This window comes from Solanum pennellii, chromosome 12 (assembly GCF_001406875.1).
Source record: "Solanum pennellii chromosome 12, SPENNV200".
Lineage (NCBI taxonomy): Eukaryota > Viridiplantae > Streptophyta > Magnoliopsida > Solanales > Solanaceae > Solanum > Solanum pennellii.
Genome location: NC_028648.1, coordinates 71,411,080 through 71,425,445, shown reverse-complemented (window position 1 = coordinate 71,425,445; position 14,366 = coordinate 71,411,080). Strand labels below are relative to the sequence as shown.

The window sequence follows — 14,366 nt, the reverse complement described above, 5'->3', positions numbered from 1 at the left end:
TATAATATTATTCTTGTTTTAGTAAAATTGATTATCAATATTTTACTAAATTTAAATATGTTAATTATAAAAATATGAATTTGCATATACAATAAAAAAGCTAGAAAATTTTAGAAAAACAGTTAGGATCTCTTTAAAAATTTTAACTTAGGGCCCGTTTGGATGAGCTTAATAAAAGCAGCTTTAAAAAAGTACTTTTGAAAGTGCTGAAACTTATTTTTAAAATAAGCAGTTATGTGTTTGGATAAAAGTGCTGAAGTTGCTATGCCAAACGTGAAAAGGGAGAAATGGAAGAAAGAGATGTTAGGGTTATGTGGGTAATTTGGATATTGTATAAAAATATTAAGGGCAAAAAGATAAAAATATGGTCAACTTAAAACAGCTTATAAGCTAAAAAAAAAAAAGCACCCCTACCCCAGCTTTTAACTTTTGGCTTAAAATAAGTTTTTTTAAACTTAAAATAAGTTATTTTGAGTCTTGCCAAACAGCTGAATAAGTCAAAAATCAGCTTTTAAGTCAGTTTGACCAGCTTTTAAGCTGAGCCAAACAGGCTCTTAGGCCCTCAGACTTGTTGAATCGATGGATAATAGTATATTTTGTAATACAATTAGTCCATATATCGCTATTGAAAAAGGTCATATGTATACACTATAAATTAAACCATACATGTTATTTTTGGGTTTCAGAAAGAATGGTTGAGATGAAGAAGGAGATTTTTCATGACAAGGATGTACTACATGAAAAATACAAGGAAATGAATAGAAGCCTAAAGATATATGTATATCCCCACAACAAGAATGGGTCTTTTGAAAATATTTTATTAACAATTGATGATGAACCATCAGGGAACTACGCAAGTGAGAGTTATTAAAAGAAATCCCTTTTTATAAGTCATTTCATCACAAAAGATCTTTTTTATCTTCCATTTTCTTTAACAAATATAATATATGATAAATGACAAGAGGGTAGGGGTTGGTGGAATCCAAGATTTTGTCAAAGAATATGTAGTTGAGATAAGTAAAAACTACTCTTATTGGAATTGGTCAGGAGGGGCTGATCATTTTTATGTTACTTGTCATTCTATTGGAAGGTTAGCAATGGAAAAAGCTATTCATGTTAAGTTGAATGCTATCCAACTTGTTTGCTCTTCAAGTTACTTTTTATCTGGTTATGTTCCTCCATTCCTCAAATTTGGCCTAGAAAAAGACAATCCCCTGCAAATGCTCCTTCACGGAGGTACTAGCATTATATTTTAGTCCCTCGCGCCTTTTTAGTATGTTCTAAAAACAATCATGTCCTTCCATGATAAAAAATAAATTAATTAAAACTTTAATCTTTTCAACATACTCGTAATGGCATGTTCTTAGTTATATATAGCCGTAGTAATGTTATAACATATTTAAACACATGTTTAAGTACATTTTTTATGTGTAGAAGTCTTTCTTTCTTAAATAGGTAGCCAGGAAAACACAATCATATAAAATTAAAGAGTTTTCATTTTATAAACTCTGTGTAAACTAATAATATTGATAGGTAATTAGTTAGTCTTCTTAAAATATAAGATTTAAAATCTTGCATATAAGATACTCCATTTGTTCCACTTTATATGTCTTACGTGAATCCAAAAAAGAAAAATACATTTCTATATTTTACATTAGTACTAACAATTTTTTAACGTTAAAATGCTTCATTTTACTCTTAATTATATGATTTCTATCCACACAATTCAGGAAAAAGTTGGCTTTTTTTGCGGGAGCAATGAACTCGAGAGTACGTAAAAAACGGATTGAAACATGGGCAATGATTTGGAGATCATGATGCACTGCGGCCACATGAAAACACCATACTTAGAGGTGTTGTTGAACTGTAAATATGTAATGACCCGAACCGTCGTTATTTAGGAAGGACAGAATCTGCGAAAAATATGGACCAATGTCCTGCTACATCAAGCTAGATGTCGCTGGCATGACGGTGCTGCAGCGGGGTAAGCTTCCACTACAGAGGATTGGCGAGACATAATGTAATTACGGGAAAATCTATTTTCTCCATCTTCCTAAAATACCTAGAGAAGTCATAAATTACCCTAGATACCTTAATAAGCTTCTCTAATATGGGGAAAGAAGGAGAAGGAGTTTCTCGCATGAGAATGGTGGAATCTTTCAATTCTTGATCAAATTTACTGTTTTGAATCTAGAAAAGTTGGGAACAAAGTCAAAATCCAATGCAATTGCTTGGCGTCCAAGTAGGCTAGGTTTTTATGAATTTCGTAGTTTTGAATATGTGCTTACTACGTGATACATGTAAATCAATCGTAGGGTTGTGTAGACCTTCATACACCGGGTAAATTACATGAATAACCCTTGAATTCTAAGTATGTGGGTTCTTACCATGTGAGGAGGAATTGAGGAGTTGTTAGAAAAAACTAGAATTGTTATCACGGATAGGATTGGATCAAGAATGAGGACATGCAATCAAGAGTAGAACCAGAATTATAAATGTACGCCACATCCGATAGTTGAGTGATGACATTGAGAAATTATGATGAATTGTGATTAATCCCTAACAAGAAATCCTAATAATGAACTAGGGCTGAGTATGGTTCACTATTTTATACGTGATAGGGATTGAGGAGTAATTCATAGGTGACAGTTGTGAATAAATGACGTGTGATGTATGCATGTTCTTGCTTCATGGTTATACTTGTATGCGTATGAATGTTGAAATATTGATCACATTTGTTGTAGATGAGATAGATGAACGATGTAGCTATGAAATCTTGATGTAAATGTATGATCTTGACGATATACATGTCATCGTGATTTTGGTGTGTCAATGGGGATCGGATTGCCACATTCCGACAAGCTAACTATGATCGGTTGCCACATTTCAGCATAACTTTGGATTGGGTTGCCACGTTCCAGTACAATATTCGATCGGATTGCCACGTTCCAACATAAGTATGGGATCGGATTTCCATGTAGGAAAGCTAACTTTTTGGATTTGGGTTCTGTGAGAGAACCAATGATGTGCTATATAATGTTGTCACGACCCAAACTGTCGTGATTGACACCCACACTAACTCTTCGGCACCATGATACCTCGTCAACATAGACACATCAAATACATAATGTACACTAGATAGATTCAGGGGGTAGATCCAATCTATACGCTACCGGCCCTACACATTCAAGAACCTCAAAGGGACTAATGTACCTAGAGCTTAGCTTGCCCCCCTTACCATATCTCGCCACCCCCTTCGTGGTTGATACCTTGAAAAGAACATTTCTCCCATCTGGAACTCCATGTCTCTCACCTTATGATGCATACTTCTTTTTGTCTACTTGGAGCGGCTAGAAGCTTAGCTTGAATACTCTTCACCTTATCTTGAGAATCTTTCACTAAGTCAACCCCATGAGGTTTCACATCCCTAGCCTCAAACAACTTAAGGTGATGTACATCCCCTCCCATATACTGCCTCAAATAGTGCCATATCAATGCTGGAGTGATAGTTATTGTTATTGAAAAACTCGCACAAAGGTAAGAACTTATCCCGATGCCCTTCAAAATCAATAACAAATGCTCTCAGCATGTATTCCAATACTTGTATAGTCCTCTCAGATTGTCCATCTGTATGTGGATGAAAGGTTGTACTAACAGTGAGTTGTGTGCCCAATTCATCATGACATTTCCTTAAAAACTTGGAAGTGAAAAGGGTACCCCGATCTAAGATGATAGAAAGGGGCACACCGTGGAGTCTCACTATCTTCTTCACATAGATCGTCTTTAATTGTTCAACATTATAATCTACTCTTACTAGAATAAAGTAGGTTGATTTAGCCAATCTATCAACCACGACCCAAATAGAATCAAACTTCCCCAAGGTCTTGGGAAGACCAACCACAAAATCCATGGCTATTCTTTTCCACTTCCATTCCGATATTGACATTCTTTGAAGTAAACCCACAGGCCTTTGATGTTCATACTTCACTTGTTGGAAACTTTTACACTTCGCCACAAAATACGTTAGTTTTTCTTCATGTCCGACCACTAATAAATTTGTTTTAGATTTTTATACATCTTGGTCACATCCGGATGAACAGAATATCGTGAACCATGAGACTCTGCCAATAATTTTTTCATCAAGCCATCAACTCAAGGAACACAAATCCTTCCTTTCGCCCTAAGTGCACCCTCTGCATCAAGAGTGGTATCCTGTGCCTTACCATCCACCATCTTATCCTTGATTTCTTTCAATTTTTTATCCTCAAATTGTTTGGCCTTGATCTCCTTAATGTGTCCTTATCTTCAATGCTTGCTAGCATACAAGCTATTTCGAAGATGCCCAACAGCATGAACTTTGCCCCTAATGTTTGAAATTACTAGGCCAAAGGTCACTTGGTTACACTCAAGTAAGCTAAGTTACCCATACTTACCACTTTTCTACTTAAAGTGTCTATCGTCGCATTAGCCTTGCCCGAATGGTATTGACTGGTCACATCATAATCCTTGAGTAACTTTATACATCTTTGTTGTCTAAAATTCAAATCCTTTTGAGTGAATACATGATGCAGCCTACGATGATCGATAAACACTTCACACTTAACGACATAGTGATAATGATGCTAAATATTAAGAGCAAATATTACCGCTGCCAACTCCAAATCTTGAGTTGGATAATTTCTCTCATGTACCTTAAATTGGCACGGTGCATAGGCTATCACATTCTTATTCTTGCATTAACACAGCGCCTAACCCCGAATGAGAAGCATAATAATTAGCTATAAAATCCTTACCTTCCACCGGTAATACTAGTATAGGTGCGGTAGTCAAGAGAGTCTTGAGCTTTTGAAATCTGTCTTTACATTTTTTGGTGCATTCAAATGGTATATCTTTCTTAGTAAAATTAGTAAAATGGGTGGCAATAGAAGTAAAAATTTTCCCAAATCGTCTGTAGTAGCTAGCGAGCCCCATAAAGCTCCTAACTTCCATCATAGGGCTAGGCCGAAACCAATTTTTAACCGCTTCAATCTTTTGAGGATCTACCATTACCCCCTCTTTTGAAACTACATGCCCCTAAAAAATGCAACCGATTTCAACCAAAATTCACACTTGGAAAATTTAGCATATAAACTTTTACTTCCCAAGAATGCCCATAATAGTTCGAAGATTTTTGGCGTGCTCTTCTTCGCTTTTTGAATAGACCAAGATGTCATCTATGAAGACTCTCACACAGGAATCAAGAAATGTCTTGAATACCTTATTCATTAAACTCATGAAAGCTGCAGGCGCGTTGGTCAACCCAAAAGACATACCCAAAAAATTTATAGTGCCCATAACGAGTCCCAAACGCTATCTTGGGTATATACTCACGCCTAATTTTCAATTGATGGTACTCAGGTCTTAGATCAATCTTGGAGAATACTGCAGCCCCTTGCAATTGGTCAAAGAGATCATCTATTCCAGACAGGGGATACTTTTTCCGAATAGTGACCCTATTCAACTACCGGTAATCTATAAACATTATAATACTACCGTTCTTTTCTTAACAAACAACATAGGGGCACCCCATGAGGAAGCACTATGATGAATAAATCCCTAATTGAGGAGCTCTCGGATTTGAGCCTTAAGCTTTAGGGATGGAAATAGTATAGGTACCGGTCTCTAAGTCAATACAAAAATCTATATCTCTATCCGGAGGCATACTAGACAAGTTATTAGGAAATACTTCGCTAAATTCAGAACCACCAGGATAGACTCAATATATGGAGACTCAACCTCAACATCCCTCACATGAGCAAAATAATTCAAACAACCCTGCTCTACAATTTACTAGCCCAAATGAAGGATATAAGCTTAGCTTGATTTGGCTTGTACAACCGTTCCCACTCTAATCATTCCTTTCTCGAAATTTCTAGATTCACCGACTTAGTATTACAGTAAAGTACAACATAATAGGGGGACAACCAAGTCATGCCTAAGATAATATCAAAATCATCCATATCCAAAATCACCAAATCATCCCAAGTCTGAAAACGCATAAACAAAATAGGACACACACGATAGACATGGGTGATTATGACTGACTGTCCAACTGTGGTAAAAACATGGATAGAGACATCAAGTACATCAAAAATCATATCAAACTTGGATGCAAAACTCAAAAATACATAAGAGTAAGTGGAACTCAGATCAAATAACACATTAGCCATCCAGTCACAAATAAGAATAGTACATGTGATCATCACGTTAGATGTCTCTGTCTCATTCTTGCCCAAAAAAGCATAACATTGAGCCCTATCATCTTGACGAGTTACTTCCTTGTATGGATGCACATTACCTATGCGCGAAGTAGCATTACCATTTCTTCTACCTCCACGACCTTTCTGATTACTTCCTCGCCCACCTTATGATTTCCTTGACCATTATTACCATTTCCCGCGGGTACCACTACTCTGGAATGCTATTATGCAGAGTCTAACACAAGTGAATAGAGACAATCTTTCCTCTTATGTAAAAGTTCTCCATAGTTATAGACAATACTATCACAAGATGGTATACTACCCGTCGTAGGCACAACACTCTAACTATCCTTAAAATTATAAGATAGAGTTCCCGAATAATTACCTGTTAAGGCAAGCATAGCGGACTGAATTTGTTTGGCCACAAGCGATGACCTTCTGGATCCCCTAGCATAAGAACCTTGAAAATTACAAGAATTCTTATCTCTGTTAGCCAACGCCTTAGCCTGATCGTCTCGCCTCACCCCCACCACTGACATAATCTGTCACCTTGTTAATGCTCTTTCACGCAGAAGTCATATGAATAGATGACACTTGCAGCTCAGAATTCAAGCCTTAAATAAACAGTCGGATTCTGTCCTCCTTTGTGGTGATAAGTTGCATACAATATCTAGGTAAAGCGTGGAACTTTGCATAATAAGCAACCACATATATGCCAGCTTGCTCTAAGGCCATGGACTCATCCTTCTTGCTATCCCTTAAGGTTCTAGGCACATATTTCTTTAAGAACTAAGCATGCAATTGGGTGCATGTAATATGAGGTAAAGTAGGGTATATGAATTCCATATAAGCCCTCAACCATTGCTTCTCCTCACCTTGAAGTTTGCATGACACGAACTCAACCCCATGCTGGTGAACAAAACCTTATTTATACAGCCTGTCGTAACAGTTTAAGATGAACTCATAAGTATCTTTAGTCTTAGAACCAAGAAGTACTGGTGTCTTAAGCTTCAGAAACTTAGTCAACATATCATGCTCATTCCATGTCATTTCCGAACCCAATAAAGGATGGAAGAAAGCATCATTACCTTTGATTTCACCTAACTTGGGCACACTGCAGTAACACGGGATTAGCGGGAGCTTGAGCAGATGAAAATATTTTCTTACCAGCCAACCCCTTCAAGAACGACATGATTTGTTTAGATAACACTGGGTCCAAAAGAGAAACAAACATTTCAAGCCGATACCCCTCCCCCCTCTTGACCAATACCTCAACATCTTCAAATTCCTCATTCTCCTCCATATCTTCATGTTTTGCAGAAGGTTTCTCATTAACCGACACATTCTAAATGAGTATCTCATCTACCTGGGTGCTACTCTCCCACGAACTCTACCTCTAGATCTTCTTCTACCCCTGCCTTGACCGCTACCTCTCGCTGCAGGTTTCTCAACCGGAGAATTACGGGAGCTGCGACACAACCACCGTTGAATCTTGTGTTAACCATCTGCTAAAAAAAGAGTGAAGGAGGTTAGATACCGATTCGAACAAAAGATACCAATTGGAATCAAGTTATAGCACAAAGAAGACAAGAAAAATATAGAGATTTCCTGAAGTCCTATAGCCTCTCGAAGAAAAGTAAAGGCATTCCTTTACCATTTCGTGAGACTCTATTAGACTCATTTCGGTACATCGAGATCAATGAACTTAGGTGTGATACCAACTTTTTCACGACCCAACCGTCGTGATTGGCACCCATACTAACTCTTTGGTGGGATAACCACTACTACCATTAAACTAAAGCAAATAATCTAAATCTAAGGCATTTAAATTATAGAAACAAGTCAAATAACTAAGTAAGAGGTTTTTGTAAACCTTACAAAGGAATCTAAAGAACTAATTAAACGATTGCGAAATATAAACCTAGAATCTGAAAGTCAAAGTATCAAAACCACTATGAAATAACAAGTCTAAATAGGAAGGGTCACAACCCCAACTATTGAACTAATCTAGGTACATAATGATGGACTTATACGAAAGAGAACTCCATGGCATCTCAAAAGATTTGGCTCACCCTTGAAATCGATGTGATAATCTCTAATCTCCTAATTGAAGTTTGTCAATAGAAGCTTGAAGATGCCCAATACATAACAAAAATAAAAGCAACTGCAGAATCAACACACAACCACCGTACAAATATCACACGACTATCCCACTAGTGCAACATAAGTAAGTCAAAAAAAATTATAATCACATTCATATATATATAATAATATACACATTATCAACATGAAAATTCAATAATAAATATCACATTTATCAGCACATCATTTGTTCTCTCACGGAATCCAAGCCAAATAGTTAGCTTGCCGGAACATGGAAATCCGATCCCATGTTGTGCGGGAACATGGCAACCAAATCAAAAGTTATGCTAGAACGTAGCAACCGATCCCAGTTAGTTTGCCGAACATGGTAATCGAATCCCCATTCACACACTACAATCACAATCACAAGTATATCATCAAGATCATACATTTACATCATGATTTTATGGCTACCTTATTCATCTATCTCATTTGCAACAAGTGTGATCAATATGGCAATATTCATACACATACAAGTATCACAATGAAGCAAAAACATGCATACACCACACAATCATAAAATCACAACTATCCTCTATCTCAAATAAACTTGGAACCCTAAGAAACTTGATTCTTCCCTTTCCGGATTCGTTCCGCTTGTTCTTGGTCTATAAACAATTAATAACATATGTAAATCAATAAAAATTACTAATTACTCGAATTACAAACAATGCTCACAACCGTAGATCCTACCCAAGATCTCTATTATCTAGGTTATGGTTATTTCCAATCCTTCCCCATCAATATTGACCCATTCTATCATGTTCTACGGATCGATAAAAGGATTCAGGGAGTTAAAAGCTTTCCTTTAGTCTTAAAATTGATGGAAAATGAGTCAGAGTCTCTTGGGGTCATTCCTTAGCTCTAAAAGACAAAAAATGTCAAATAAGGTCATTTAGGGGTTTTATTAATGACCTAATTCACGCTTGTCCCGTTACAGCGACACTCATCCCTTTTTAGTTGTGGCGCCACAGCGGCCTGCAGTCCCTCTACAACTGCATTATTGAAAGAGTTAGCCCTTCCCCAAAAATCTATGATTTTAAGTCTCATCTCGTTTGCCACATCGATCATCATCCCACTACAACAGCCCCACTACAGTGGCACAAAATGAAACACAAAGCTTATTTTGCATATGTCACGACCAGGGAGCACCCCCTAGATGTAATCGGCGTCTTTCTCCTCGAAGAGGCCTTAGAATAGACCTTAGCATACATCATTGCATATCATAGGTAGAGAAAAAAGCAGAAAAATTAAAAACTTTACATATGAAGTATACACAGACTTCTTTTTTATTCGAATATGAAGTTTACTTAGACTTCTCATTTAACAACATAGTCAATTCATTAAAGTAGTCTAATATTGTCTCACATATAACCATCTATCACAGAAGTACAATATTTGGGCATAGCCCTTACACTATTACAATATGCCTCATATAGGACTTACAAAAAAGTCTGAAAGATAAGGAAAGAACAATTGTCATAGACATATTCAATACTAATAAAGCTAGAAAAGTGGCATCATCCTTAGACTTGAGGACTCACGAACAACTTGGGAATAAATCCAAGTCTTCCTTGAAAATTCCTTGAACTCTTCAATGGACCGAACCTACATAATTGTAGAAATAGAGAGAATATGGATTAGTACACCACATGTACTAAGTATGGAAAATATGCAAGTAAAGCAATTGAAATCATGCACAAAGGGACATTTTATTCAAAAACATGGTAAGTCACTTGGAAAGCGTTTATGCACACACAAGAGCGTATACGAGTCCACGATCATACAAAAATTAACACATAGTCATACTTATACAAAAGAATAACATCATAATATAAACATAAGCAACATTTCATCTCTTAGAGTTCATATCATCAAAGCATACAAGACCCTTCCTACAATCCCAATCCAAGCCAACTAGTTCAATGCTCATCTGAAGCCCCATAACCCCACATAAACCAAGTCAACTAGTAAAGAGACAATAAGTGATGTTTTTACCTCATATAACAGCATATCATGTATAGTCATCATCAATCATAACAACTTATACCAATATCATATTCATCAATGAAGTTAACATCACAAAAATCAGCATCATGTAAAGTCAACATTAGGCATTAATTCATAACATAAGTGAAAAAGAACATCCTCCTAGGACTCCTCTAAAGGTAAACTTGTGCATAGCATAGGTAAAGTCCCATACCCTTACCTACACTAAGTAGAACCCCTTAAGTCACCCTAGTTAGTGTACTTCTTTATTATTTTCATTCATTTTATTTTCAAGAACAATCTCCTTAACCCACAAATGATCGTGTGAGCTAAACATGGAATCCGGTTTCATAAAAACTCTACACCGAAAAAAGGTGCTCTACTTGCCAAGGTAGAGACATACATGAACATAACATTCTAGGTGGATCCACTAGTTAGTCTTCCTATGGGGGAACATAGTTAAGGAACTAGGACATTTACTAGAAACTCTTTTATTCACATTTTCATTGTAGTCTTCATCTCATGAGAACCATTATGAACCTACCTTCTCTCATTAGGAAGGGACACCTCACATACCTAGTTCGCTCGATACTAAGCTAAAGTCCCTTTTTGAAATGTCTTTAATTCATCCTTTAAATTAGTTCAAAATATAGGACTTAGGGACTAACTGCTTTATAATTATGATCATAGCTCTTTATCTATAAAATGAGAATCTCCTTTCATCACAACCCTTCATTTACTGAGATCATCACATCATAATAAGGCACACAAGAGAATCACTTTCAACCTTGCATGACCATACCCCTATCAAGATCAAAAATTCAACATATTCATAACATTCCACCATATTCATTATATCATCATCTTCCTAATCTATTCACAGAATTATACTTCAATTGAACATCATGTTCAAGAATATGCCAACATAATTGAAGTAGAGTACCTATGATCATAAAATTCTTACCAATGGCTTCCAAGAATCTCCTTCATGATCTCACCCTTAATTTCACCACATTCATACAATAATCCAATCACCATAATCATATAATAGTAAATTAAGCAATAGCATACCAATTCCAACATCCATAATCATTTATCAACCTAATTCATAGTTAGGGTTAGGAAAAGGGTCATTCATGGATCTTTTAGAGAAATTGGGTCAAAGGAATTTTAACAATCCACCATTAAAAAATAATAATCTATAAATATAAATAAATAAAATACAACATTAAACCAATTTGAAAGATAACCCACGAAATTGGATGAAAAACATAATTTCAGACATCTTTGAAGATTCTTTTGGGAAAAGGAGTCCCAAGAGTGAAATCTTCCATATCTTATTAATTCTTAAAGAATTGGAGAAAAAATACTTGATCTTGAAGCCCTAGAATGAACTTGTTTTTCTTCTTCAATGGGGGTCTTTGGGTAGTGAGAGAAAGTAGAGAGAAGTGAGAGTGATTTGGGTTTGGAGAATTATGAGGTGTTAGGTTAGTTTAATGACTTAGGGGGATTATATAGTCCTAAACTAACTAATTAAAACTGTACCTAACCATTAATTAATTACCTAACAATTTATCTTATTACCCCTAACAAAACTAAAACTTGGCAGTGAAGTGGGGTCTCAATCGACGAGACCCTGTCAACAAGGCGTAGACCAAACAACAGACCGTACTGGTCATCCATGGTTTTGGTCAGAGACTTAATTTTGGGACCATTTTGGGAGGATTTTAAGTGTCTACCAATGAGCACCATCGACGGCTCATCGTTTGCTTTGTCGATGGCACACTGCCATTTGACAGTTTTGACGGTCAAATGTTGGGTCCTCCTCAAGGACCCTTTGGGTGGTCCTTGGGAAGTCGTACCCGGAGGTTTCGACCCTAAATATACTCAAATAAGTATTCCCAACCTTTATACACAATTTGACTGAAATCCTATTTTTTGAACCCCTTGAAATACACCAAGGCACACTAGCTTATTTTCACAAATCTCTGGACGTCGTGGTCGTCCCTTGACATTTCGATTCTAATACTTCCTAATCACGTTCATTTAATTTGTTTAAGCTTAGAAACACTGTTCTAAGACATAATTCATCAATTAAGGCTCTAGACTTAGTCATGGAACTTCTGGAGTGTTTTATTATCCCCCCTTAGGAACATTCGTCCCCTAATGACACCTAAATCTTTTTGTAGGGAGAGAAAGAGACTCAATAATAGCAGCCCAACCAACAACAACAACAACATAAAATCATCATGAGTCACAACTCATAGGAGAAATCAACTACATTCAATCACATAATCATGGCATTACACATAGCAACTCAATTCAAAATTTTCCATATATAAGAGCTCAACATTACATATCACATAATGAGGAACTTCGTTCTCAATTTCAACATGAGCTCACATGAATATAAAGAGTTACCATGCAATTTTTCCTTTCAAGCAACATTAAAAATGCTCACTACAACCCACATGAAAGCAAATATACACATAACATATAAGCGCAAGATCAACATGAGAGCATTTTTGGTAAAGTCATTTTTTTGCATGGACCTTTACAAAAATATGCACATACTTGGAAAAATAAGGCAAGTTTAATCATTATTCGTAATTTTTTATTTTAAGAAGAACTACTAACCTCAACTTTTACTAGGAGTAAGAGGAAATAGATGAGGGTAATGGGACTTCATGTCGGCCTCGGCCTCCGATAATGCACCCTCAACTAGATGGTTTCTCCATAGGACTTTTACGGAGGCAACCTCTTTATTCCTCAAAATTTTGACTTGAAAATCTAGGATTTCAACAAAAACCTCTTCATAATAAAGGTTCTCATTCATCCCTAACCCTTTAATCGGGAGAATGGATATCGGGTCGCCTATACATTTATTGAGCGTAGAGACATGAAACACGGGATGAAGCGGGGCTAATTCACTTGGTAATTTCAACCCATGAGCAACTTTTCCGACCCGTCTCAAAATCTCATAATGGCCGACATACCGGGGACTAAGGTTTCCCTTCTTACCAAATCTCCTCACCCTTTTCATGGGTGAAATCTTCAACTAGACCCAACAACCTACTTCAAATTCAAGGTCTCTTCTTCTATTGTCGGCATAAGATTTTTGCCGACTATAGATGTTTGCAACCTATCCCCCATAATCCAAAACTTTTTCCGTGGCCTTAAAGACTATCTCGGGACCAAGGAGTGAAGACTCACCTACCTCAAACTACCCAACCGGAGACATACATCTCCTACCATAGAGTGATTCAAATGGTTCCATAGAAATACTTGAACGATAGTTATTATTGTAGAAGAATTCTGTCAACGGTAGGTGATTGTCTCAATTACCCTTGAAGTCAATGACACAAGCCCTTAACATATCTTCTAGGGTTTGGATGGTATGCTCCGCTTGTCCATCGTTTGAGGATGAAAATCGATGCTAAGTTTCACTTGAGTACCTAGCCCTTTTTTGAAAGACCTCCAAAAACAAGAAGTAAATTGAGCACCTCTATCCGAGATAATGGACAAAGGGATCCCATGCAATTTCACCGTCTCATTAAGGTACAACCTAGCATATTCTCCCGCCGAATAAGTAGATTTGACAGGGATAAAGTGGGCAGATTTCGTCAATCTATCAACAATCACCCATATTGAGATATTTTGCCTCTGTGTTCGAGGCAAACCCACTACGAAATCCATATTTATATCTTCCCACTTCCAAGTAGATACATCCATCACTTGAGTTAACCCTCCTGATGTTTGATGTTTAGCTTTAACTTGTTGACAATAATGACACTTAGCCACGAACTCCGTTACATCACTTTCCAAACCGTCCCACCAATAGACCTATTAAAGATCACGATATATTTGGTGGCACCCGGATGAATGGGATATCAGGAACCATGATCTTCTTCAAAAAATTGTCCCCTTAGACCATCCACATCCGGTATATACAATCTACCTTGGTACCTAAGTACCCCATTCCCCCCCCCCCCCCCC

The 14,366-nt window shown here is 36.8% G+C and overlaps 1 pseudogene; it reads left to right on the top strand.

The window, feature by feature from the left end:
* Positions 1-754: 754 nt before the first annotated feature.
* LOC107006524 overlaps positions 755-14,366 on the top strand; it is a 28,674-nt pseudogene continuing 15,062 nt past the window's right edge.